The following is a 26606-nucleotide window of genomic DNA, read 5'->3' as shown; positions in this document are numbered from 1 at the left end:
GCGACGACTGCGCTTTTGGCTGAAAGGCAGCGCAGGAGCAAGGCACAGAAAAGCTGACACCTCTAATAAAAATGGGGATGGAAAGTTCTGTCCACCCACCGATAACCACACTGCACCACGAACCGGGGGCTGGAGATCCAGCAGCGTTTGGCGATCATACACCCACAGTGCCTCTGATGCAAAAACAGCATAACTTAAAAACAATAAAATAACAAACAGACTGGAGAGCAGCAGACGCGCAGCCAGACACAACGGCACCATCTTGGCACTCCAAGCGTGTTCAGCGAGTACTTGGGTGTGAAGCCAGAGTGTGCCAGTCGCTGAGCACCAAGTAAGTGCAGATACCTTCTCTCCCACATGGAAACAAAGATTGTCTACAATGCCCACAGAACCAAGTCCAGCTCCAGTACACGGATCTCGCCAGCTTTCTCGCACTGGTTTTTTTGGTGATTTGCAGGTGACTGGTGGATCAGTATCTTGAACCCTGGCACTGGAGATGTCCAACATCCTGGCAACATCCTTTATACAACCACTCAAAGATTTAGTTGTGATGACTGGTTAAATCCTCCCTTTTGGCGTCTCCACATGTTCACATATAAACAACGTCGTGAGGACTCGCGCTACGCTGACAAGCGAATTAGTGGGTGATGTGAAAAAAATTGCAAAAAGGGCCCAGAAAAGATCAGAGGCTTTGTGTGATCAGATTCAGTGTTTACTACTTAAAACCGACTGATTCATGGCCCTGCCTGACCGTTACAGTCTGTCCGACGAGAGGCACGCAGACACGCAGGCACGGAGGCACAGTTTACTTTCAAGTGGAGTTATTGTCTGACCGCTGCATGCAACGTTGGCCTTTGTGCATTCAGTGCATCAAAGTACACATTCATATATAGCACTGTGAGATAAAGATAGTCTGCACACGAACACCAGCACAGAAATATGCTGAGGCTTTTAAGTTTATGTCTTTTAAATGCAGATATTTTGTATAAAACTAAAGATTTGTGTGAGCTGGGCACCGTTTGAGACAGCAGTCATGAAAACCTAACATTATTGTTGGACCTAATCAAGTGTTAAATATGCAGTTTATAACTCAGCCTCGACATTATCTAATGTGCACACACGGAATCATTTTGGCAGCACACTCACGCATTCTCTATCTATACCACAAGAGGATTTGTAAGAAGATCCACAGCATGCTAATAAGTCTGCAGTCAGCCAAGAAAAATACACAGATCAGATATCCATCTGCTTTTTGACCTCTCCACTGGCCCGCAGCAGAAAACAAAGTGGAAATAATGAAAGGTACATCTGGAGTAAACACAAGCTTTTTGTGTGGCCTGATTATTGTTTGCATGCTTAAGCTGAGGAGGAATACAAGACGTTCTTTTCGTGGCACAAATTGGCACCAAACAGGCCTGGTGCACTCTGTGCAAGATGATTTGGGGTTTTATTTTTAAACTATGGTCTAACAATCATGGTTTGGCCACAAAAACCTTGGATGTTGCGAGTGTAAAGGTTTGTTTGCAGTGATGTGATGCCTGCAACTGTCTAATGATGTAGCAGGTAGTAACTTTAATCCAAATCTAATATAGCACTTGTGGAGCAAAAAACAAAAACAAAACAAAATTTTCACAGGGAGGTAAAACCATCATGATGCTGGAGTTATCTGACATTCCTCTATTAATTATCCCTTTACTATCTGTTTGTTGTCACCGTTAAGGCTGGTTTTTACTACTCCGCTTCTGCATTTCTACAACATCTTGGGTGAAGTGCAGATGGTTGTACATCTGCTTGTCTGAAAATTGCCACATCACCAATGGGGGCAGTATGACGCAAAGTACCAGAAAATGCAGTGAAGAAGAAGCCCAGAATGGAAACAGTTTTCAGCTTGATCAAACAGTATCACATCAGATGTCTCCAAGTGAAGTGATATATAGGAAAAGGAAGCAGTTATGTGGGTTTTATGTGTACTGAAATAATCAGTTTCTTGATTTTCTTTTTTTTTAACCAGAATGTTAGTAGGTGTTATGTCTTACTTGGGTCAGGTCAGGTGAGAGTGAAAGCCCTGGTTTTGCATCTCACCACACTGATCACACCACAGAACTGCCTTGGGTTCTGCATGGCAACCACCCAGGGTCACTTGGTGCTTGGTGGTAGTCGTGCCCCCCTGTTTTTCCACTCCCACACCTTGGATCTTTCCCTCACACCTGTTCCTCATTGTCTGCTTATCATCTTCCTGTATTTAAATGTCCCCCTGTCCATCTGTTCCCCGCCAGATCGTTGTGCTTTATGCCTTTGCTTTCAACCTTGTTCCTTGTGTTTTTCTCGTCCTACTTACATCTCTGTGTTTTTATGACCACCTGCTTTTTTTTTTGGACCACACCTTTTCCTGATGAACTTGTTGCTTATTCTGGACTGCCTTTTTGCGTATCGAACCCTGCTTGTTATGCCAGTAAACCTTTTAGTGCAACTCCACTCTGAATCTGAGCCTAGCACTTGTGTCCAGCCATTTCATGCTACAAAGCCTGATACAGGCAGACAACTGGTCCATCCCCATCTCCCAAAAGTCACCATCTATCTGCTGCAGCCAGGTGAAACATGGCCTTGGCCTTCTACACCCACTACGGTCCTCAACACTCACACACCTGCATGGTGGATCATGCCCAGAGAAATGAATCCCATGGCCAAAATGTAATAGCTGACACTCCCTCACCATGCAGGTGACACTCTCCCAAAGTAACCACTCGTTTGGTACAAAGTCATTCCAGCTGCACCCAAGGATTGCCTGAAGAGACCTAGTACAAAAGATACCTAGCCTATGTCTTACTGAAATGTGGCCATACATAACTAAAACAGATCTGGAGATCCATAATCCAGGCTACTCATGCATATGAAATGACAGAAACCAGAATGGAGGTGGTGTGGCTGTAGCCTGTTCCCAGCAACAATGTATATCAGTTTCAGTTTATTTGCCATTTGCAGTAAAACTACATTGGAAAAAATGTTGCAAGAGCTTAGTGTGCATAAACATACATTTTAAAGACATGGACACAAACACATAAGTAATAAATTAATAAATAATAAATAAATAACACTTGCCACAATAAAATCAATAAGAGCAATAAGAGATAATAAAAAACAGTAAAGTGCTTGTCAGTCAGTGTTCACAGTTCAAAGCCATCACAGTTTGTGGAAAGAAGGTGTTTACATGGCGAGACGTGGTGCATTTAATGGAACAATAGCGTTTCCCTGAAGGAAGGACCTCAAATATGTTCTTAGCAGGATGGGTGGGGTCATTAATGATCAGTAATGCCCGAGAAAGAAGCCTGCCTTTAAAAATGTCCTCCAGGGCTGGCAGCTCACAGCCTCTTACCCTGCGAGCAGAACGCACCACTCTGTTTAAAGCTTTTTTTTCTTTACATGTAAGATTTCCAAACCACGCAGAGATACAGTTTATAAGGAGACTTTCAACAGCACAGTGATAAAAGTTTAAAAGAATGTGCTTATTTAGAGTAAACTCCTTAAGTTTGCGTAGAAAATAGAGCCGCTGTCTGGACTTTTTGGCAGTAGTTTGAGTATTAGCATACCAGCTCAAATCATTAGAAAGGGTCACACCAAGAAATTTCACACTGTCAACCCTCTGTACCTCTGTGTTGTTAATAATAATAGGCAAGTGAACACTACTTTTCCCAAAGTCAATAATCAGTTCATTTGTTTTGGAAGTGTTAAGAACTAAATTATTTTGTTCACTCCACTGGACTACATACTGTATCTCTGACCGACAGTTAGAGTCATCACCATCTGAATTAACAAGACCAATAACTGTTGTGTGGGCCGCTGAAGAGGAGGTACTGCTGGCCCACCACCACCAGATGGCGCCCTGCTTGGAGTGCGGGCTTCAAGCACGAGAGGGCGCCGGAGCCACTGGGAGTGACAGCTGTCATTCTTCATCAGCACCAGCTGTCACTCAGTCAACTCATCACCATCTCCATAAAGGCCGGACTGCGACTCCACCTCCTCGCCGAGAAATCAACTACCATTCAGGTAACTTCTCTGCTGAATCTGAAGACCTTGTGTAATAGTCTGATCTCATTTGCAGCCGTTTTTCCTGTGACGGTGTCCTTATCTGTGGGATTGGCGTTTGGTGTGGACTGGGACGGCTTCGCCTCACACCCCAAACCAGATAAGTGGTTAAACAGGAGCTGCACGAGTGTGTGATTGGAGGTGGAGGTGCTCCCTCCTAACTAAACACAGACTGTGGGATTACTGAGTGTGCGAACTCGCACTCATCAATACTGTTTCTGTTCTCTGCCAGCAGTACCGGGTCTGACTGCTGAAGACAGTGGCCACCTGGGGCGCAGGGCTTGGCGGCTCCGGTGTTCTTCAGATCCGTTGGTGGTGGAAGCTGTGTGGGATCCGGCTCTTCTCTCGCCAGACGTCTTCTATCGTCAAGCCTGCCCACACGTCACCTTGTGTATAATTGACATTCCACCATATTGTTATTGTCTGTACTTCGTTGTGCGATTCACAACATTAAATTGCTACTTTTTGGCTTATCCATTGTCCGTTCATTACCGCCCCCTGTTGTGGGTCCGTGTCACGACACTTTCTCAACAATAACAGTAGTATCATCTGCATATTTGATGATCATATTATTGGGAAAGGAAGCAACACAATCATATGTGTACAAAGTGTAGAGCAGAGGACTTAAAATACATCCTTGTGGAGTACCTGTATTCACAAGAAGTACATTTGAAAAACAGTTGTTAATTTTAACCCTCTGTGGTCTACCAGTTAAAAAGTTTAAAATCCATTTGCAAATGGCATCACATAAGCCAAGAGTTTTCAATTTGTAAATGAGCTGCACTGGAACAAGGGAATTAAAGGCAGAGCTGTAGTCTATAAAAAGCATTCGGACATAAGATTTTCCTTTATCCAAGTGCTTATACACGTTCAGCGTGAAGGAGATGGCATCTTCGACACTCCTGTTGTATCTGTAAGCAAATTGGAGCGGGTCCACAGACACTGGTATTTGACTTTTAATATAGTCCAACACCAGACGCTCAAATGTCTTCATTAAAACAGAGGTTAAGGCGACAGGCCGATAGTCATTAAAACAGGTCACAGGCATCTTATTAGGTACTGGTATTATGTCTGACTTTTTAAAAGATAAGGGGACAGTGCAGTACCTCAGTGACAAGTTAAAAAAATCTGTTAAAACAGGAGCTAGTTGCTCTGCACACAGTTTGAGCAACCGGGGTGGGATTCTGTCCGGTCCAGGGGCCTTCCTCACCTTGGTCCTGGACAAAACCCTTTGGACTTCCTCCAGAGTGATGGTAAGTCCACTCTGCTCAATTGAAAAGACAACAGACTCAGTGTTCCCAGTTTCAAATCTACAATAAAACTGATTAAGATCATTTGGCAATGAAGGATCAAAGTCAGTAAAGCCCAGGTTACACATAGACGGTTTTGTCGGCGGGTAGTACGTCGACCGAAGTTCGCGGTAGTTCCGGCTGTTTTTGCGATGGAAAGGGGCGGAGCATTTTGCCGGCATTTTGAGCGCCGTACTAGCTGCAAATACGCAGATAAAACGCCGCTAAATCCACCAAATAAAGCGGCGTTTTGACGCCGTAGCATCTGGCACACGTCAGGCAACGGGGGTTAATACCCAGTTCTATCCTTTACAATTGCAGGTTAAGACGTGCGTGAGAACAGCGGTGTTCTGCTGCCGCCGATAATGCCCTGTGTACCGCTGGATTTATCCAGGCAAATCCTGCGTTACTCCAGGAACTTTTGCATATAGGCACCGCCCCCAGAGTATAATAGGCTGAAGCAGCTGTCACTGCAGGGGGAGGGAGCTCATCTCTCAGCCTTTTCTTTTCCTCTCCTTTTCCCCCTCCTCAGCGTGTTGCTCGTCTCCACCACAGACCTCTTCTCTGCTTCTGAACCAGACCTCTTGGTAAGTCCTTGCCACTGCCAATTTTCTTTTAGGAGGCATACTGGAGCTTCTCTGCAAAAATATCTGGAGCTGGCCGTGAGTGAGAGGCCTGCATGCAGCGTGCTACCGTTTTTATACTGACCGCCGCCTATTGGCCGTTTGGAACGCCGTTAACCGGGAGGTGGCGTTTAGAACGGCATACTGTCTGCTAGCGCCGCCATTTTGTCTGCCTCTGTCGCCGGTTAAAACGCCCTTGAGGATGCCGATGTGGGCTCTTTCGCCGTTTTACACGCTGTTGGTTAGGGATACAACGCCGGCCGCCAATTACGGCGGTGTAAACTGCGGCACTACAGGGAGGGGCAGGATGAAACGGCGGTTAAAAAGTATCAAACGCCGTTGTTCGCGTTGTCTCCGTCGTCACGCGAATTCTCCGGGAGCGCTCCCGGAATTATTCGACATGTTGAATAATTTTTTTCGACGATTCCCGGTAAAGCCAGAACTAAGCCACGCCCCCTAGTGCCGGCGTTAACAACGGCGTGTGATTCTTAAGACGGCCAAAAACTCTTCCGGGACGCTTCTTACCGTCTATGTGTAAACGGGGCTTAATGCTCACTCCTTTAGGTTTCCAGGAGGTTGCAGCATTCAGTCCCTCCCACATTAGATGTGGGTCATCTGCATTGAGGTAACCTTCCATTTTGTCACCCCAGGAGCGTTTTGCGGCTCTGATAGACCGCTCCAAAGAGAATCTGGCTTGCTTGCAAGCAGCATGGTCACCAGATTTAAAAGCCCCGGCATGCTCCTTTAATTTTTGTCTCACATCAGCATTAATCCAGTTTCTGACTAGGATGATGTGTGATAACCCTCTGTGAGACACATATATCAATGCAAAAATTAATATATCCAGTAATGGCATCGCAATATTCGTCCAGATCCTCTCACTGGAAGACAGACCAATCTGTCGCATCAAAGCAGCCTTGGAGTTGAACCTCACTGTCCCTGGTCCAACACTGTACAGTGCGGGTTATTGGCTTCAGTTATCTTCTCCTCTGAATGTGTGAAGGAAGCAGAAGAATGGAGGAATGATCTGACTTGCCGAAGGGGGTCTAAGTAGGGACTTTTTAACGTTGCTATAACAGTGGTCTAAAATATGTGCCCCCCTTGTGGGGAGTTTCACATGCTGATAATAGTTAGGTGAGACCGTTTTAAAGTTACTTTTATTAAAGTCCCCAGCCACAATAATCACTGAGTTTGGGTGAGAGTTTTCATAAGTATGTATAATGTTACTCAAATCACTAAGAGCATCAGAAGTGTCAGCCCGTGGATGAATGTAGACAGCGCATAAAAACATTACAGAGAACTCTTGGGGGAGATAAAAGGGGCGACATTTGATGACAAGGCACTCCAGGTTAGCTGTGCAAGTTTGATTCATTATAACAGTGTCCATGCACCAGCGTCCATTAATAAGAAAACACACACCTCCTCCTTTTGACTTCCCGGTGCGTTCTCTCACTCTGTCGGAGTGGTAGACAGAGAAGCCCGGCGGCTGAATGGCAGAGTCCGGCACCTCACTATAGAGCCATGTCTCTGACAGGCAGTACACGGAGCAATCTCTGGCCTCGCGCTGGGTCTGGATGCGGCTCAGCAGGTCATCCATCTTGTTTGGCAGAGACTGGACGTTCGCCAAGTAGATAGATGGCAGTGAGACTTTGCAGGGGCGTCCGTGGAGTTTGATGAGCAGACCTCCTCGCTTTCCCCTGTGCTTACGCTTCCTACGCTGATGGCTGCAGGCATCCCCATCGTGGAGCTCAGGTCGGTGGCGTACACGGCGTTGGCTCCGCCCGGTCCCCTCGCTCTGCTCTCGGCTCCCCTGAGTTGACTCTTGGCCCCTGTAGCCTTGCGTGGGGCAAACATTAAAATCAGTGCACGTCAGTTCAGGGATTACATGGGATAGGCCACCAACTTTATCCCGGATCTGAGTAAGTAATTCACGATCGTACGTGACAGTGGCAAGTGTTTCAAAAACGAATAAAAACAACATAAAACACATAACACACAAGTGAGCTCTTGCGATGGCGCCTTGCCTCGGCGCCATCTTGACAGAGTGTCCTCTGAATATGAATTCGACTCCTGCCAGAGACTAGTAAGTAAGTCCCTTCGGCTGCTCACTTGTTTGCACTCAGGACTGTCACAGCATATCCGAGGTGGAGTTTGTTGAATTGGCACAAGGTTTGCGCTGGATGCCCTTCTTGATGCAACTCCACATTTAATGGAGAACTGTGGCAGGGGTGGGGTTTGAACTTGGAACCTTCCGCACTGAAACCAAGATGCACTAACCACTTGTCCACCACCCCTGCTGGCTCCTGCCCCATTATTCTGTACGCATGTTATTGATTTCCACACCAGAATAATTTTTATAACATATTAGAGGAAGTATTCAAGACTCCTACAAGCTACCTCTAAGTCCTATTCAGGCCCTGAGGTCTATCAGGACACTGTAGTGCAAATGGGATGAGAGTCGACAACTCTCCGCCCACAGAATGCCAGTCAGTTGAGGGCTGGTTCCTGTTTATAGGTGAGTGGAGTTGGACAGTGCAGATGAAGTGTCTTGTTCATAGACACAGACGTGGCTGAAAGAGCACAGCTAGATTTGAACTCTAATCTGTATATTGGTCATGCAATTCCTAACCCACAGAGTCACATGCACAGTGTCACAGATAGTGAAGTGATAATCACTGGCTGTTTAAACACAGATATTTCAAAATCTAATCTGTTACTTCTGGTTGCTCTCGTTAGGTGTCACAACAGCAAACTATCTGTCTCCATCTCACCCTGTCCTCTGAATCTTAGTGGGACACTTAAACCAAATCCCCTTGTATTGTTTTTCTTCTCTTTGTGACTTTCAGCACCATCTTCAGCATCCTTCTCCTGATATATGTTCCTTCTCTCCTATGTCCATGTTTGAACCATCTCACTCGCATCTCTGTCACTTTGTCTCCAACACAACCTGACATATTCATTTCCAATTCCATCCATCATTGTCACTCCAAAAAACACTTTCCAAAAAACCCCAAAACAACAAAAAATCACAGCGTGTCCAGCTCTGCCTCCTGTCTTTTTGACAGTCCCACCACCTCTAAGCCATACCTCACTTCTCTATTATCAACTTTCCCTGTGATTCTTGCAGACGCCCTTGTATCAGAAATGACTGCTCTTACTCATCTTCACCCACTCCACCCTCCCTGCACTCTCTTCTTTACCTCTGTACTACACTCTCCATTTAAACAGTTGTCCCCAAGTAATTCAACCCATCTATCCAATCCAGTTTATTTATAGAGCAAACAACAAAGTTGACCAAAGCGCTGTACAAAGACATAAAATCAATCAATCAATAAATAATCACATGATAAATAACACTGGCAACAATAAAAGTTTTTAAAACAGTAAAATCATCAACCCTCTAGTCAAAAGCCGAAGAAAACAAATATGTTTTAAGTCGAGATTTAAAAACTAGAGGTGACTCCGCCTGCCTGATACAGAGAGGCAGGTCATTCCACAATCTGGGACCAACAACAGAGAAAGCTCTATCACCTCTACGTTTGAGCTTGGTCTGAGGAACTACAAGCAGAGCGTGATCTCGTGACCTAAGAGAAAGTGATGGGGAATAAGACACGAGCAGGTCAGACAGATACCGTGGAGCAAGATCATTAAGACATTTAAAAACAAACAATAAAATTTTTTAAATCAATACGATAGCGAACTGGCAGCCAGTGAAGGGAAAAAAGAATGGGTGAAACATGGTCACACCTCCGGGATCCAGTCAAAAGACGGGCTGCATCTAACTTCAACACTTCTACTCCTTTGAATTTTGCGCTGGCTCACTTGCATTCCCTTTCTCACCAGTGTGTATCTCAATATCTCCAAGCCTGCCTCACCATCTGAGGACATCTGACCATGTTGACTCATCTGAATTTGTCCATCAAGCTATCCACCATTACAAACAAGAAAAATAATTAATTCATTTATTTCATTTATACAGCCAAATCACAACAAAGTTGCCTCAAGGCGCTTCACACAAGTAAGGTCTAACCTTACCAATGCCCAGAGCAAGCACACAGGTGAATTTGTCAGGATTAATCAACAAGAACAACAGAAGAAATACTAAGGTGATTGCTGGCCACGAGCCAAAAGCTTGACTAAAAGACCCAGAATTTAGATAATGTTGAAGCTGCAGCCCACTTTCTTTATGAATAAATGAATTTAAAAGGGTAAAAAGCATAGTAACATACAATGTCAGTATGCTAGCCATACGAAAGGGAAAATAAGTGCGTCTTAAGTCTGAACTTGAAAGTCTCTACAGAATCTGCCTGTTTTATTGATGCAGGGAGATCATTCCACAGAACAGGGGCACGATAAGAGAAAGCTCTATGACCCACAAACTTTTTATTCATTCTAGGGACACAAAATAGTCCTGCACCCTGAGAACGCAGAGCCCGGGACGGTACGTAGGGTTTAATTAGGTCAGCTAAGTAGGGAGGTGCCAGTCTGTGAACACGTTTATTTGTTAGTAGCAGAAACTTAAAATCTGATCTCACAGGGACAGGAAGCAAGTGAAGAGATGCTAAAATGGGTGTAATGTGGTCAAACGTTCTGCTTCCTGTCAGTCTGGCAGCAGCATTTTGAACCAATTGGAGACCCCTAATGCTGGACTGCGATAAACCAGAAAATAGAACATTATTGTATTCCACTCTAGAAGAAACAAACGCATGAATCAGGGTCTCAGCATCAGCCATAGACAGGATGGGATGAATCTTTGCTATATTTCACAGGTGGAAGAAAGCAGTCCTCGGAATATCTCTAATGTGAAGGTCAAAGGACAACGTGTATCAGTGTTTAAAAGTAGGAAGTTGCTTGACATCGAGCTTTTCACTGATGCAAGGCAATCTTCTAAGGATTTTATGTGGATGAGATTACCAGCAGTTATCGGCATGTATAACTGAGTATCATCAGCATAGCAATGAAAGGTAATCCCAAAACACCACAGTGTGTGCCCAAGGGGTGCTATATAAAGGAAGAAAAGCAGGGAGCCTAAGACAGCCTCTGTGGAACCCTAAATTTCTTGTCACTAAGGTTAGAGGTAGTGTTATTGCACAAAACACAGTGAAAACGACTGGTCAGGTATGACATCAACCATGCAAGGGCATTCCCAGTAATCCTAAAATGATTTCCCAGCCTATCGAGTAGAATATGATGATCCACGGTATCAAATGCAGCACTAAGATCTAACAGCACCAGAACTGTAGTGGTGTCCAAATCCATTGCAAGCAGTAGATCATTCACCACTTTTGTGAGAGCCGTCTCTGTGGAATGATATTTTCTAAAAACACACTGCAGTGGCTCAAAAAGATTATTCTCAGTACGGTGGTCCTTGAGCTGCTGTGAAACCACCTTTTCCAGAATTTTAGAGCAAAATCAAAGATTTGATATTGGCCTATAGTTTTTCAATACATTAGGGTCAAGATTAGATTTCCTAAGTAATGGTTTAATCACTGCAGATTTGAAACATTTAGGAACAGATCCAGAGGTTAATGACAGATTAATGATTTCCAGCACAGTCGGCCCAAGAAGTGGGCCACAGCTCCTTAAACAGTTTTGTTGGTATAGGATCAAATAAGCAGGTTGTGCTTTTTGTAGACATTACGAGTTTCGTCAGCACACCTAGTGCGATACTATCAAATTCTGTAAATCTAGGTAATACCTCAGTAATGGCACCCACCTCAATAGCAGATTGTAGTGGCTGGGTTAAGGCATGCTGGGATATGTTTAACCTAATGTCTTCTATTTTCTTCTCAAAGTAATCCAGGAAATCTTGTGCTGTAAAAGGAGAGTGACTTACAGGTGGTTGTCCATGTACAAGTGTTGCCACTGTCTCAAACAAGAACTTTGAGTTATACTTGTTTTTGTTGGTAAAATCAGAGTAATAGGTCCACTTTGTAACCAGTAGTGCATGCTTATAATCTAAGATAGCATCACGCCATGTGAGGTAGAATACTTCTAATTATGAACTATGCCATTTCCATTCTAGACCTCTTGCCTTATGCTTGAGGTCACGCAAGTAATCATTGAACCAAGGTGACTGTGTTTTGGGGGCGTGGTTTTAATATAGTTTGCGCAATCATGTCGAGTCGTAGTCATGTCGTAGTTTTGAGCGCTGAATTTAAACTATCCACAAGACTGCCTACTGATTGGGCATTTTCCAAATGTGAAACTAAGATATCAGGCAGTCTAGCTTCGAGTTCAGTCGTAGTTGAGGAGTTGATGCATCGCTGCAGTAATAAATAAGGTTGCTGTTCCACTAAACATGGCAGCAAAACTGTAAACCTAATAAGTGAGTGATCAGAGACCACTGATGCAAGAGGAATGACGTCAATATTTGTGACAGCAATACCACGTGTGAGAACCAAATCCAGAGTATTTCCACTAATGTGCATTGAATCCTGAATGCATTGCTGAAATCCTAATGCATCTACAATTTCCATAAATGATTGACAGAGGGGATCAGAAGGCTTATTTATATGAATGTTGAAGTCACCAATAATCAGAATGTTATCTGCACTAGTTGACAAGTTAGAGATGAACTCACAAAATTCATCTAAGAATTCAGAGTATGGGCCAGGGGGTGTATATACAGTGACAAAGTAATATGGCTGATTTTTTTTTTTTCTGACCTTGGCAATATGTAGCATCATAGGTAGAGCGGAGAATCAGATGCTCAAACTAATTATATTTGTGACCCCCAACAACTAATAAACTAAACCTAGATTTATCAATAAAAACAACACCTCCGCCTTGCTTCGCATCATGAGGGATGTGATTAAATGTGTACGCCGGTGGGCAAGCCTCATTTAAGGGGAAGACAGCTGTAGGTTTAAGCCAGGTTTCACATAACCCAATCATATCTAAGTGATGATCAATAATTAGATGTAAGATTAGATTCAGTGTAAGAAAAGGCTCAGAATCGAACCTAAATGGAGCAATCCCACCACTAATGCATCTGTCACTCCCACTACACACCTCACTGTGTCACCCTATCCTCATACATATCCTGCACCAACTTCACATACCTCTGCAACTCTTGAATTACTCATATAATTTAATTTAATCTTTATTTAACCAGGTTAGTCCCATTGAGATCAAGACCTCTTTTGCAAAGGAGACCTGGACAGTTATAAAGTTTCCAGTTCACCTAACCTGCATGTCTTTAAATGTGGGAGGAAACTGTAGCACCCGGAGGAAACCCACGCAAACACAGGGAGAACATGCAAATTCCACACAGAAAAACCACAGGTGGGAATTGAATCCATGACCTTCTTGCTGTTAGGCAACAGTGCTAACCACTAAGCCACCATGCTGCCCAGTAATGCCACAACTCTTCTCTTGGGACTGTATCATAAGCATTCTCTGAATTCACATACACACAGTGCAGCTCCTTGTGGTCTTCATTATACTTCTCCATCAGCACCCTCAAAGAAAACTCTTCTCAGTCAAGCTTTCACTTACACCAGCTTTGCACATCACACTTTATTTAAAAAAATAAATCTGTACGAGTACATTTCTTCTTCCCTCCTCATGAAATCTCTATTTCCAAGAATTTATTAAGCAACCTGGTTAAAAACGGTATGTACCTGGTTGTCACTGGATCCAGAAAATGATCAGAAGATGTTTATTTTTAGCTCTCAGTCGGTGTCATACACACTGAACATGAGTCAGTCCATGTCCAGTGTTGCAATACTAGCTGACCATCCTTCAGGATGCTGTGATGTGAGTCTGTGTTCCTTCCATGAATTATTCACAGGTCCACACTGTATCCTCTGTGAGTATGTGTGAGCAAACGTGTGACGTGTCACAGGGAAGGGATGAATGAAGATTGTGAAAGCAGTGTGGGTGTGTACTGCTTCCGAAGGGGAAAGGTGACATTATACCCCCACCTTGTGCGGGACAATGGAAGGGCGGGATAATGATTAACAGGAGGGGTTATAGTAGAAGAGAACATATGTAGAACAGCCCGAGGGATTGTATAAAATTTCTGAAACGTGGATTTCCCCATGAAGTCTCACTGAAGTACACATCCTGGAAGGGCCCAGAGAGTCTCTCTACCAGGAAGAGGAATGAGTAGAAATTTCATTTCGGCCATTGGATTGAGGTGTGTTTTTTTTTGGGGGGGGGGGGGGGGGGGGGCACTGGGGGTGTTGGTTTGGAAAAAATTGCTCAAAATCAATTTTTGAGTAAGACACAAAAATGCGACCAACATTGTACTTGTATTAAATGTACGGTGCATCCACAAAGTATTCACAGCGCTGCACTGTTTCCACATTCTTTTCTGTTACAGCCTTATTCCAAAATGGATGAAATTAACTTTTCTTCTAAATTCTACACACAATACCCCATTACAATGTCAAAAAGGTTTTTTTTTTTTTTTTTTTTGACATTTTTGGAAACTTATTCAAAATGAAAAAATAAAAAAAAAGAACTAAGACATCACAAGTAATTATTTACAGTATTTACCATGAAGCTCAAAATTGAGCTCAGGTGCTTCCTGTTTCTACTGATCATCCTTGAAATATTTCTACAGCTTAATTGGCGTCCACCTGGGGTAAATTCAGTTGACTGGATATGATTTGTAAAGACACACACCTGTCTACATATAAGGTCCCACAGTTGACAGTACATGACAGAGCACAAACCAAGCATGAAGTCAAAGGAATTGTCTGTAGATCTCTGAGACAGGATAGTGTCCAGGCACAAATCTGGGAAGGGTACAGAAACGTTTCTGCTGCTTTGAAGGTCCCAGTGAGCACAGTGGCCTCCATCATCCGTAAATAGAAGACATTCAGATCAGCCATGACTCCTCCTAGAGCTGACCACCGGTCTAAACTGATCGATCAGGGGAGACGGGCCTTCGTCAGGGAGGTGACCAAGAACCCGATGGTTACTCTGTCAGAGCTCCAGCATTCCTCTGTGAAGAGAGGAGAACCTTCCAGAAGTACAACCATCTCTGCAGCAATCCACCGATCAGGCCTGTATGGTAGAGTGGCCAGACGGAAGCCACTCCTTAGTAAAAGGCACATGGCAGCCCACCTGGATTTTCACAAAAAGCACCTGAAGGACTCTCAGACCATGAGAAACAAAATTCTCTGCTCTGATGAGATAAAGATTAAACTCTTTGGCGTGAATGCCAGGCATCAGGGTTTGGAGGAAACCAGGCACCATCCATACAGTGAAGCATGGTGGTGGCAGCATCATGCTGTGGGGATGTTTTTCAGTTGCATGAACTGGGAGACTAGTCAGGATTGAGGGAAAGATGAACGCAATGTACAGAGACATCCTGGATGAAAACCTGCTCCAGAGCGCTCTTGACCTCAGACTGGGGCGATGGTTCATCTTTCAGCAGGACAATGACCTTAAGCACACAGCCAAGATATCAAAGGAGTGGCTTCAGGACAACTCTGTGAATGTCCTTGCATTGCCCAGCCAGAAGCCTGACCTGAATCCAACTGAACATCTCTGGACAGATCTGAAAATGGCTGTGCACCGACACTCCCCATCCAACCTCATGGAGCTTGAGAGGTGCTGCAAAGAGGAAACGATAGGTGCACTAAGCTTGCATCATCATATTCAAGAAGACTTGAGGCCGTAATTGCTGCCAAAGGTGCATCAACAAAGCATTAAGCAAAGGGTGTGAAAACTTATGTACGTGTGATTTCTTAGTTTTTTCTCATTTTTAATAAATTTGCATAAAAAATTCAAAAAACCTTTTTCATGTTGTCATTATGGGGTATTGTGAGTAGATTTTTGAGGGAAGAAATTAATTTACTCCATTTTGGAATAAGGCTGTAACATAACAAAATGTGTAAAAAAGCGACGTGCTGTGATGCACTGTGTATAGAGGAAACGCATTATTCCTACTATATATTTTGCACACCACTACTGTTATAACTAATTAACATGTAGCAATGTTGTTAAAATGAAAATAATTGTTTCACTGGAAACTGATTTATTATGTGCGCTGCTCCACAACAACATGTGGTGGTGGGACTAGGACACACTCTCCCCTAATGTAGAAACACCTATATGACGTAGGGTTAATATGTTTAAAATACATTATGACTTCATTACATGTGTGTCACTGGACTAATCTCTGACTCTCGGTAGCTTTATATACTCAACAAAAATATAAACGCAACACTTTTGGTTTTGCTCCCATTTTGTATGAGATGAACTCAAAGATCTAAAACTTTTTCCACATACACAATATCACCATTTCCCTCAAATATTGTTCACAAACCAGTCTAAATCTGTGATAGTGAGCACTTCTCCTTTGCTGAGATAATCCATCCCACCTCACAGGTGTGCCATATCAAGATGCTGATTAGACACCATGATTAGTGCACAGGTGTGCCTTAGACTGTCCACAATAAAAGGCCACTCTGAAAGGTGCAGTTTTGTTTTATTGGGGGGGGGATACCAGTCAGTATCTGGTGTGACCACCATTTGCCTCATGGAGTGCAACACATCTCCTTCGCATCATCCATGAAGAGAACACCTCTCCAACGTGCCAAATGCCAGCGAATGTGAGCATTTGCCCACTCAAGTCAGTTACGACGATGAACTAGAGTCAGGTCGAGACCCCGATGAGGACGACGAGCATGCAGATGAGCTTCCCTGAGATAGTTTCTGACAGTTTGTGCAGAAATTCTTTGGTTATGCAAACCGATTGTTTCAGCAGCTGTCCGAGTGGCTGGTCTCAGACGATCTTGGAGGTGAACATGCTGGATGTGGAGGTCCTGGGCTGGTGTGGTTACACGTGGTCTGTGGTTGTGAGGCTGGTTGGATGTACTGCCAAATTCTCTGAAAGACCTTTGGAGACGGCTTATGGTAGAGACATGAACATTCAATACACGAGCAACAGCTCTGGTTGACATTCCTGCTGTCAGCATGCCAATTGCACGCTCCATCAAATCTTGCGACATCTGTGGCATTGTGCTGTGTGATAAAACTGCACCTTTCAGAGTGGCCTTTTATTGTGGGCAGTCTAAGGCACACCTGTGCACTAATCATGGTGTCTAATCAGCATCTTGATATGGCACACCTGTGAGGTGGGATGGATTATCTCAGCAAAGGAGAAGTGCTCACTATCACAGATTTAGACTGGTTTGTGAACAATATTTGAGGGAAATGGTGATATTGTGTATGTGGAAAAAGTTTTAGATCTTTGAGTTCATCTCATACAAAATAGGAGCAAAACCAAAAGTGTTGCGTGTATAAATGTCAAGATACACTTCTAAAAGTAGAATATGTGACTGAAGCTGGTTTACAGTGCTGTACTGGGGACAACTTGGGAAGGGATTCTGGGACAGAGAATTGTGCATCACCCCCCCCCCCCCCCCCCCCCCCCACCAAAACCCCAGGATTTACATTTTTGGGAAAAGAAGTGAGCAAAGTAGACGAATGACTCATTCATTAATCTAAATATAACTGTGACTAACAAACTATCATAGAGTCTTTGTTCTGTTTAGTGACATTTGCATGATGAATAGTGGGACTGAAGGGAGCGGCTGACCAGCGGTCTCAAGGAAGTGACGGCTTGACACAACATGTAGTAAGACACAGTCACACAGCAGGACTAGAAACTTAAACCCCACCAGTTCTGTGGGAAAACAGCACTGAGCATGCTCCATGACCCCTGTGAACCAGGCTGACCAAAGTCTGGTAGAGACATCTCCAAGGGGAGTGACATCAGAGAACAACCTGCTGCAGCGCCTGCTGTGTAGAAAAAATAGAAAACAACAGACATGCTCTGTTCTCATGTTGGTCTCGTGGAAATCACTTTAGATTTGTACGTGTGCCAGTTTGCACATACGGCTCAGTACAAACAGAGCAATAAACCAGAAGTAGCACTTGTCAGGCCGACGAAGCTCAGTGAAGCCTCCTTCTCAAAGTCTGCGCGGAAGACTGTGCATGCTGATGTTGCTGCTGCTCGTATTTCATCGTGCTGACGTCACGAGGCTGTGAGCGCTCTTGGACAGTCAAGTGCTGTGAAGTCTACTGAATTCAGAGGTTTAAACTGTGTTCTGGTTACTGCTGCTGCTACAGAGTCTGGAGAACAAAATAACACAACAACACCATTGGCGTGATGCAATGATCCCTCAGACATGAACAAACTCACACAGTCCTTTGTGGCCAGTTGTTCAAAAAATATAATCTAGATCAAAATGATCTGGATTTGGAAATCCAATTTTTTTGCTATCCAGGATCAGGTAATCCATCTTACTTTTATGCCATTTTTTTCAAAGTAACATTGGATTGGATCACCCTGATCGACATACACAGTTTTCAAGATTACCAAAACCAGATTACAGTGCTCTAAATGGGACAACATATCACAATGTGGGCTACCAGCAATGTAAAGAACAACAGGTAGAAAAACCAAAGATGGGGTCACTTTAAGTGTTTTTGTTTTTTTTATTTTGAGACAAAACACAAAAATAACATAAATATCCACTTCTATTTATGATTTCTTTTATGACCACTCATCTGAGCCACATCAAATAAATATACATAAACATAAAGCTCCAAACAGAGAGCTCCAAACCAACTGACCGCGTGGCATAATATTAGGAGACAGTGCCTATCCACTCCTACCATGGCTGATTACTCCTTTTCTTGCAGCAACCACACCTGTGCAGGCACGCTTCAAGAGACGCTTAACTACTTGTGAGTGGAACCACAGGGCGCATGCAACATAATACTTGCATGTATTGTCCTGCACAACATCACTACCAGGCGCTATGTCCCTCTATGTGATGTTTATGATGTACCTGAGACTGTTGAAGAGCCAGACCAACCTCTGGCATTCTGTCAGGATGAGGGACTGACTGGACGTGTAGTAAGGGATGCAACTGTTAGAAATTATTTTTGACAGGTTCATCTCTGATGATTGTTTTGTTGAAATTAATATGATGTGATGAATGACAGAAATACTGAATATATCATTTCTGTTTGATATTTAAATCTGTTTGGGGGTTTATTTCATGGGGACAAGATTTTATTTTGATTTTATTTTTACTTTACTATACTGAAAGGCTTAATTGGTAGCCTTTGTCTACTTTATCTACTTCATCACTGTAACAGTTGAACAAATCAAGTGCAAAATATAAATAAAAGTATTGTTACAAACTGATTATTTGACCAATTTTAAAGTTTTGCCATATTTTCTTCCTGAAATCCACCTTGAGGATCTCCTTAACCCTACTGACATGCCCTCCACTGAGGAGGCATGGAGGAAAGACTCAGGTGGATATGGTACCAGACTGCATAGTAGAAGTCATAGAGATAGTCAAAACTCCTTCATGGCAAGTCATCGGGGGGCAGGCGAGAGTCATCCTAAGATGCTGAAGTCTCTGGATGTTGTTGAACTGTCATGGCTGACACGCTTGTACAATGTTGCATGGAAGTCGGTTACAGTACCTCTGGATTGGCAAACTGTGGTGATCGTCCCATCTTTAAAAAAGGGGACCAGAGAGTGTGTTCCAACAAGTCTCCTCTCTAATACTCTGGCATGCCAGGGTATTAGAGAGGAGACTGAAACCATTGGTCAAACCTCAGATTCAAGATGACCAATGCGGGTTCCATCCTGGTCACAGAACAGTGGATCAGCTCTTTACCCTCACAAGAAGGGCCTTGGGAGTATGATCAACCAGTCTATATGTGTTTTGAAGATTTGCAAAAGGTGTATCACTGGGTCCCTTGCAGTATCTTGTAGGGGAGTGCTGCGGGAGTATGGGGTACTGGATTCTCTGCAATGTGTGATCTGGTCTCTATATGACCAAAGTAGGAGCTGTGTCTGCAATCTCTGCATTACAATGGACCTGTTCCCGGTGGGTGTTGGGGTTTATTAGGACTGCCACTTGTCACAAATCATGTTCATGGACGGGATTTCAAGGCACAGACAGGGACCAGTGAGTGTCCAGTTTGGTGATGACAGAATTGCAACTGCTTTTTGCGGCTGATGTAGTTCAATTAGCGTTATCAGACAGTGACCTCCGATGTGCACTGAGCAGGTTTGAAGCTGAATGTGAAATGACTGGAATGAGAATCAGCATCTCCAAATCTGGAACGATGGTCCTTGGTCAGAAAAGGGTGGATCATCCTCTCTGGGTTAGGGGAGAGTTATTGCTCCAGTTCAAGGAATTTAAGTCTAGACTAAATTAGATTAGATAGAACTTTATTGATCCACTGGGAAGACTCCCTCAGGGAAATTGAGGTTCCACCGGCATTGTATTGCAGCACACAGGGTAAGAAGTACACAGAGTATCAAAAGTGAAAGTAAAAAAGAAAAACAGTTTGCAAATATAAATATAAATGCAAATATACAATATAAATAACAGAGGTACTAATCAATACTGGTTTACTGGCTACTACTCTCGGGGTCTTGTTCATGAATGGGGGTAAATTGGATCTTGAGATTAATAGACGGATTGGGGCAGCATCTGATGTTTTACGAATGCTGTATCAGACCGTCATAGTGAAGAAGGAGCTAAGCCAGAAGTTAAGGCTTTCAATTTACCAGTTGATTTATACTCCTCACCTATGGTCATGAAATTTGGGTAATGGCCAAAAGAATTAGGTTGCAGATACAAACGGTGGAAATGAGAGTCCTCTGTCAGGTATCTGGGCTTACACTCCTAGACAGGGTGAGAAGCTTGACTCTCTGGGACAAACTTGGAGTACAGCCACTGCTTCTTTGCATCAAGGCTGAGGTGTTTCAGGCATCTGGTGAGGATGCTCCCTGGGCATCTCCCTAGGGAGGTCTTCCAGGCACATCCAACTGGGAGGAGGCCCCCAGGAAGACCCAAGACATGCTCGAGCAATTATAATTCCCAGCTGCCTTTGAAACCTCAGGATCACCTGGGAAGAGTTACAGGACTTGGCCGAGGATAGGGAAGTGTGGTGCCACCAGAACCTGTATAAGATGTAGAAAATAAATGACTGAATGATTAGTCCAGTGGATCATCTCCTGATAACTGAGGGGAATATGAACTGATCTTCTCTTTGCAGCGGGCTGAAATCACAGGTTTTGTTTCTGAAGAGACAGAGATAGTTTTGCCAAATCCCAAAGCACATGTCATTAGCACAGTGAAGTCAGAGTTTTTGAGCAATATTTCGATCGATCTCCATTGTTGCTGTATTCCCTCTGACCTTTGTAGTGTTTCAGAACAGCATGTGTGAATGAGGTGACAGTTATCATCTACTGAAAGGCCTGAAAGACATTGTGTCCTTGTGTAGCTTTTTGGCTAGTTCAAAGTTCTTCCATGATGACTGAGAAAGAAGGAGAGCTTCCACTTCCCCTATTACAGGCAATGGTTTCCTTGCATGGACAGGAAAATCATTAAAGTACCTTGTGCCAGGTACTTCATGCCCATGTTGCTCCTGATGTGCAGTTAAGTGCGTTGAATGGCAGCATGCTCACTAGTGTGTGTGTATGAGATACATCATTGCAAAAGATGTTCACCATTTATGCTACTAAACACTATTTTGTAACTGACATCATATTGTAAAAGTAAGCCCCTTCAGCTGCTCCCTTGTTTTGCACTCGGGGTCGCCACAGCAAATCCAAGGTGGATCTTCATGTTGAATTGCCACAGGTTTGACACTGGATGCCCTTCCTGACGCAACCCCACATTAGAAGGGGAAAGGTGGCAGGGGTGAGATTCGAACCAGGAATCTTCCACACCGAAACCATGTGCATCAACCACTTGGCCACTACCCCTGCAACTGACATCATATTGTAGCCTGTATTTAATGGGTAGCAACAGCATTTTGTTCTTAGTTATTTCCGCACTTTCATCAACAATGGCATTGGCATTACAGACAGTGCCGGCACTGTCCGGCTGTTTGATTGGTGGAATGAACAAACTGAACACCATAGTTTTTGCTCATCCAACTGTTTGGTGTATCATATACTTAGATGATCATGGATTTGTTGCACAGACAGCACTGATGTGTTCAACCTGATGGCAAGCAGAACATGACCCGCTTATGTCCATTCCTTTTGTTTTTGTCAGGCCGTTGCCCCCTCATGTAGTAGCATATTGAGCCTAGCACTGGTACCACAGTCTCTTATACAAAGAGACTGGTAGCGTGTTTTTAAAAACATGGCTGTGATTGGTCCATCTGATATGTCGGCCACTATTGGCTATCACGCCACGCTCTGTGATTGGCTGTGGCGTAACCGCCAAAAATGTAAATTGGTTCCACTCCTCCAGAGACTGTGGTCCCAGTGCTACGTTGTAAACAAAGGCTGCAGCCAATCAGAGAGCAGTGTGTCTCAGCCAATCAGCAAAATGTCAGAATCCTGACTAAAAGTCACATGACCAAATAACCCGATACCGACTCCTTTGCCTTGGCTGGAGGAGTGGAACCAACTTATATCGAGCCCAGCTCTCTTATGTTACTGTAAAATGTTCACATCATTTAGATAAGTCTTGTGATGAATGTGGTGCTTGTGATAATTTAGTGCCCACTTGCTCATCTTTTGTCCTGATGAAAATTCACCCAGAATATTTGTGTCACTAAGCCCTTCCTCATTTTAAATAGATAATATATTGTCAAACTTCACATCAGGATCTCTGGCATTGGCAGACTCAGAAAACCAGTATGTTGTCATTGCTAGCCTCTTATTAGCACTTACTTGGCTGTTGCCGGCCACGTTTATCCATTCTCAGAAACTTTCCTTTCCATGCAGAGAACTCCCTTCATTCACTTTCACTGATTTTAGCATTCAAACAGGTAAATGATGGGGTACAACAGCCTCCATCTTTGCCCGTTTCACATACAATTCACAAAAGCAGTGGTTGTTAGCCTATTAGCATAGCGTACTAGCTTAGCCACAGTTGTGCTCACACCCTGGCAGAATTTTGGGGGATTTTTTTTTTGGCCATTTTTCAGAGAATATGAATAACACAAAAACTATTTTTTCACTCATGGTTTGTGGTTGTGTGAAGCCATTTATTGTCAAACAACTATGTTTACTCTTCTTAAATCATAATGACAACAGAAACTACCAAAATGACCCTGATCAAATGTCCCCTTTAATATCAGTGAGAGCTTGTAGTCTTTTGTGGTAGCTGCGGATGAGGGTAAGTATCTAAATGGGCTGTGATAGCCTGCATACGGCATCTGCAAGGAAATTTGTGTAGTTCGGCTCGAGGTTCGCTGCCATTCACCATTCCCACGCAGCGGTTGATTTTTGAACAAACCAAAACATTTACTGCGATGAACTCCCTCGCCAAATCATCATGTGCGCACCTTGTACACCTCACCACGTAGTCTCTGTGACTCAGAATGTGTGCAACATGTGAGACAGCTCGTGATGGGTTGACACACACATTTCCTTTTATATGATCGGAGAGGAACAGCACTTCTGGAGGCAACTGAACACTCCAGCAGCCGGCCGGCACCAACTTGGCACACATGTGTGCAGGGCTGGATGCACGAGCTGCACAAACTAGAGTCATTGCATTTATTTATTTATTATTCTGAGGACACAAGTGGATTTAAGTTTAATGCTCCTGTTTGGCGCACACCTGACGTGTATGCGTGGACAGTGTGCTGGACATCACCTGTGGGTTGAATGGGGACTATGCCAGCACTCCGAATTATTATTTTATTTTTATTGGAGCACTTCCAGAGGATCAGAGAGTCCGTGCGGGTATTGCTCAGTGCTTCGGACACATCACTGTGCTCAGTCAGTGGAGGATTTTGTGGTCATTTGCAGGAGGAGAGGACAGTCAGCAGCTGGAACAGTACTGTAATATTGATGTGTAGCATCATTCTGCAAGTCTGTAAGCAGCTTTCCACACATTTCTTGTGTTTTTAATTACTGTTATTATTATTTTATTATGCATTTTACTTTATTTTATTATTTTAGTCTTTTTTCTACCAAAACTCATGGAAATTCTCTCAGCCTCTTTCACATAACACTGTAATAGCTCACATCTCTCCTGAGTGCTGTGCAAACGTGTGGTCATTTCAGCTACACCAGTGGTGCTGAACAGTCCTGAGAGTGCCACGTGGTATTCATGTGCAAATCCTTGCACCTGCAAAGACCGCGCCAGTGCCACTCGACTTTCGCGTGTTCACTGCAAGGCGTGTCAGTGTCTCTCACGTGGTATGTGTGTGGACTGCTCGAGATTTGTGGCTGTAATTTTCGCCGCCACTCTGGAGAGCATTCAGAGGCCATGCACGCACATGTCGAGAGGACCAAATCAGTGAGATTCCAGATGAGAAAATTAGCGCCCTTTCACCCGTTTTCGAGCGATTTTGTGTCTCTGCCTCCTCTCCACCAGTCATGCATCAGTGAGACACTAGCCTCAGTGTCTGGTTTTGAGAAGTAGCGATGAACCAGTCGTCTATCTGTGTGGCTCCTCTCCAAGATTCCGTGGGGTTGGTGCACATGGCATCGGCGCATAGACCCAGATCTGACCCGTATTCCAAGTCTTTAATCATATGTATAGTTTCTTTTTTATTTATTTAGGTACATACATTATTACTGCCACTAAAGGGCATGTGTTTTCACTTATGTCTTGGCAGAGGTGGAAAACCCCAGCTTCAGAAAGTAAAAGTCCAACCACATATCTGTTCCATCTTCCTTATAAACCAGCTGGTTGTAATTAGTTCAACTATTCAGGCAGATGGTTGAGCTTATAATTGAGATCACTTGTTTTAGGTGCACAGGTAGAAGCAATACATCGTAGGGCTTTTACATCGTGAAGCCAGGGTTTTCCCCCTCTGTGGAAAACAAGATGGCTGAGGAACTTATAGATTTTGTGAAACCTGCTGGAGGGGTGAACGAAGAAAGAGCTTGTTACTTCCTGGGACTTATCCAAGTCCAGGGGTTGATGTTTTTTCTTTCGTCAGTGTTTTAAAAGAAGCCCCCCGCCTTTTTTTTTCTTTTTTGTACATCACACATTTTGCCCAAATGTGTTGACAGTGCATTACACATTATTAAACATGAATGTTTTCTGTGCAAACGCAAATTCCAAATGACCGAAGATCAGACGTGAAGCTGATGGGAGACTGATAATCCTCCATGAATCCAGATGTATCATGTTGATGAGTCATCCTCTTTTCATTCTTCAGATGTGCTTATCCCACAGCATGACAGATCAGTGAAGTTTTTACTCTCAAGATGAGTCTAGGATGTGAGTGCACTAGTTAAAAGATAAGATTTTCAAAAAACAAACAATACAAAACCCAAGCCTTTTTGAATGATGTTTTCCTGAGGAAACATCTTGCTCACACTCACGCTGATGTTGAGTATAACCAATGTGATGTGTTGGTTGTTGAGCAACTGCCATGTGAGAATTTGAGAATAAATAGTCTTGCTCAAGGGCATGTTAGTAGCAATTACAAGGTTATGACAAGTGCTGTTCTTCATCCTACCCTGACCTGGCTACAATGGGGCCTTGAGGTCACTTTTCTAACCTTTACTCTATGCTTGGATGCACTGGGTTATTTCAGTGACGTAGCCTCAGATCATTGGGAGTTTCAGGCTCAGAGCTTATCAGGTCTTGTTTTGCATCTCACCAGTGGTTGACCTTGGATCAACCATTGTGTTTTAAAAGCCAGCTTGAAGCTTTATTTGTGGGGTAAATGGATGTTTTTCCACAGCCTGGAGACTCTGCACAGCAAGTGGTCGGTCTATTTTTACCCGAGGTCATCAAATGTGGCTATTTCGTCCATCCGTCCACCTGTCTGTGCTCAGCTTAATTCCAGTCCTATCATTGTTAGAGTCTTCAAATTTACAGGGACATTCTTGGGACACAGACCTTGGACAAGTTCAAAGATGACTAACCTTGACCTACTTGAACCTACTTGACCTACTTCACATTCTGTTCCTTTTTTATAGTATGATGTTGCAGACGTCAGCATGGTACTATGTTTTTGGCTAGAAACAACACCTTATATATTATGTAAAATCAAGTGAAAAATAAATACTTCTAAAACTGAAAATGCTGTTTTTGTAACCTGACAACACGTCTGGAAGGATTTACAAAACATTTAGTGGACGTTAGCGTGGTGACGTCACTTCCTGGTGTCACTAGCTGCAAACTTTCCTTTGTTTTTAGCTAGATATACAATAACACCTCTCATATATTATGTAAAAGCTCACGAGAGAATAACACCTCTGGAGTGATATATAAGACATTTTGCAGACATCAGTGTGCACGCTGACTTCTGATAACTCAAAGCTAACTTCCTATGGAGTTAGATTTGTCTCATTAATACCTACAAATGCACAGAGGGTGATGTACAAATATTCCTTCATTTGCACAACTTCCACTCTTGTCAAATGCTCATGTACACGCACATTCAAGGCCTCCTGCAGATGACGTTAAAATGTAAATATTGTTTTTGATTGATTGATTGAGGTCTTTATTGAAACATGTACAAATTGTATGTAAGACAACAGGATCTTAATAATTAATTAAATGACTGCAAATTCTAAAGAACACAATGCTCATACAGCCAAGAATATTTTAGCATTGCATTGTATTTATGAACTCAAGGAACACCAATTATCTATCTGGCACTGCTCCACAAGCTTCTA

At 43.4% G+C, this 26606-nt stretch overlaps 1 long non-coding RNA gene across 1 annotated transcript; it reads right to left on the bottom strand.

Annotated features, from left to right (window-relative positions):
* LOC117507984 lies at positions 1–25838 on the bottom strand. Its single transcript, XR_004559923.1, has 3 exons — positions 25747–25838; positions 9244–9247; positions 1–12 (listed from the first exon to the last, which is right to left on the bottom strand). It is a non-coding gene; the product is annotated as an uncharacterized LOC117507984 (long non-coding RNA).
* Positions 25839–26606: the final 768 nt, after the last annotated feature.

The sequence above is a fragment of the Thalassophryne amazonica genome, chromosome 3, assembly GCF_902500255.1.
Source record: "Thalassophryne amazonica chromosome 3, fThaAma1.1, whole genome shotgun sequence".
Lineage (NCBI taxonomy): Eukaryota > Metazoa > Chordata > Actinopteri > Batrachoidiformes > Batrachoididae > Thalassophryne > Thalassophryne amazonica.
The sequence above is the reverse complement of the archived record's forward strand: the minus strand, read 5'-3'. Positions and strand labels throughout refer to the sequence as shown.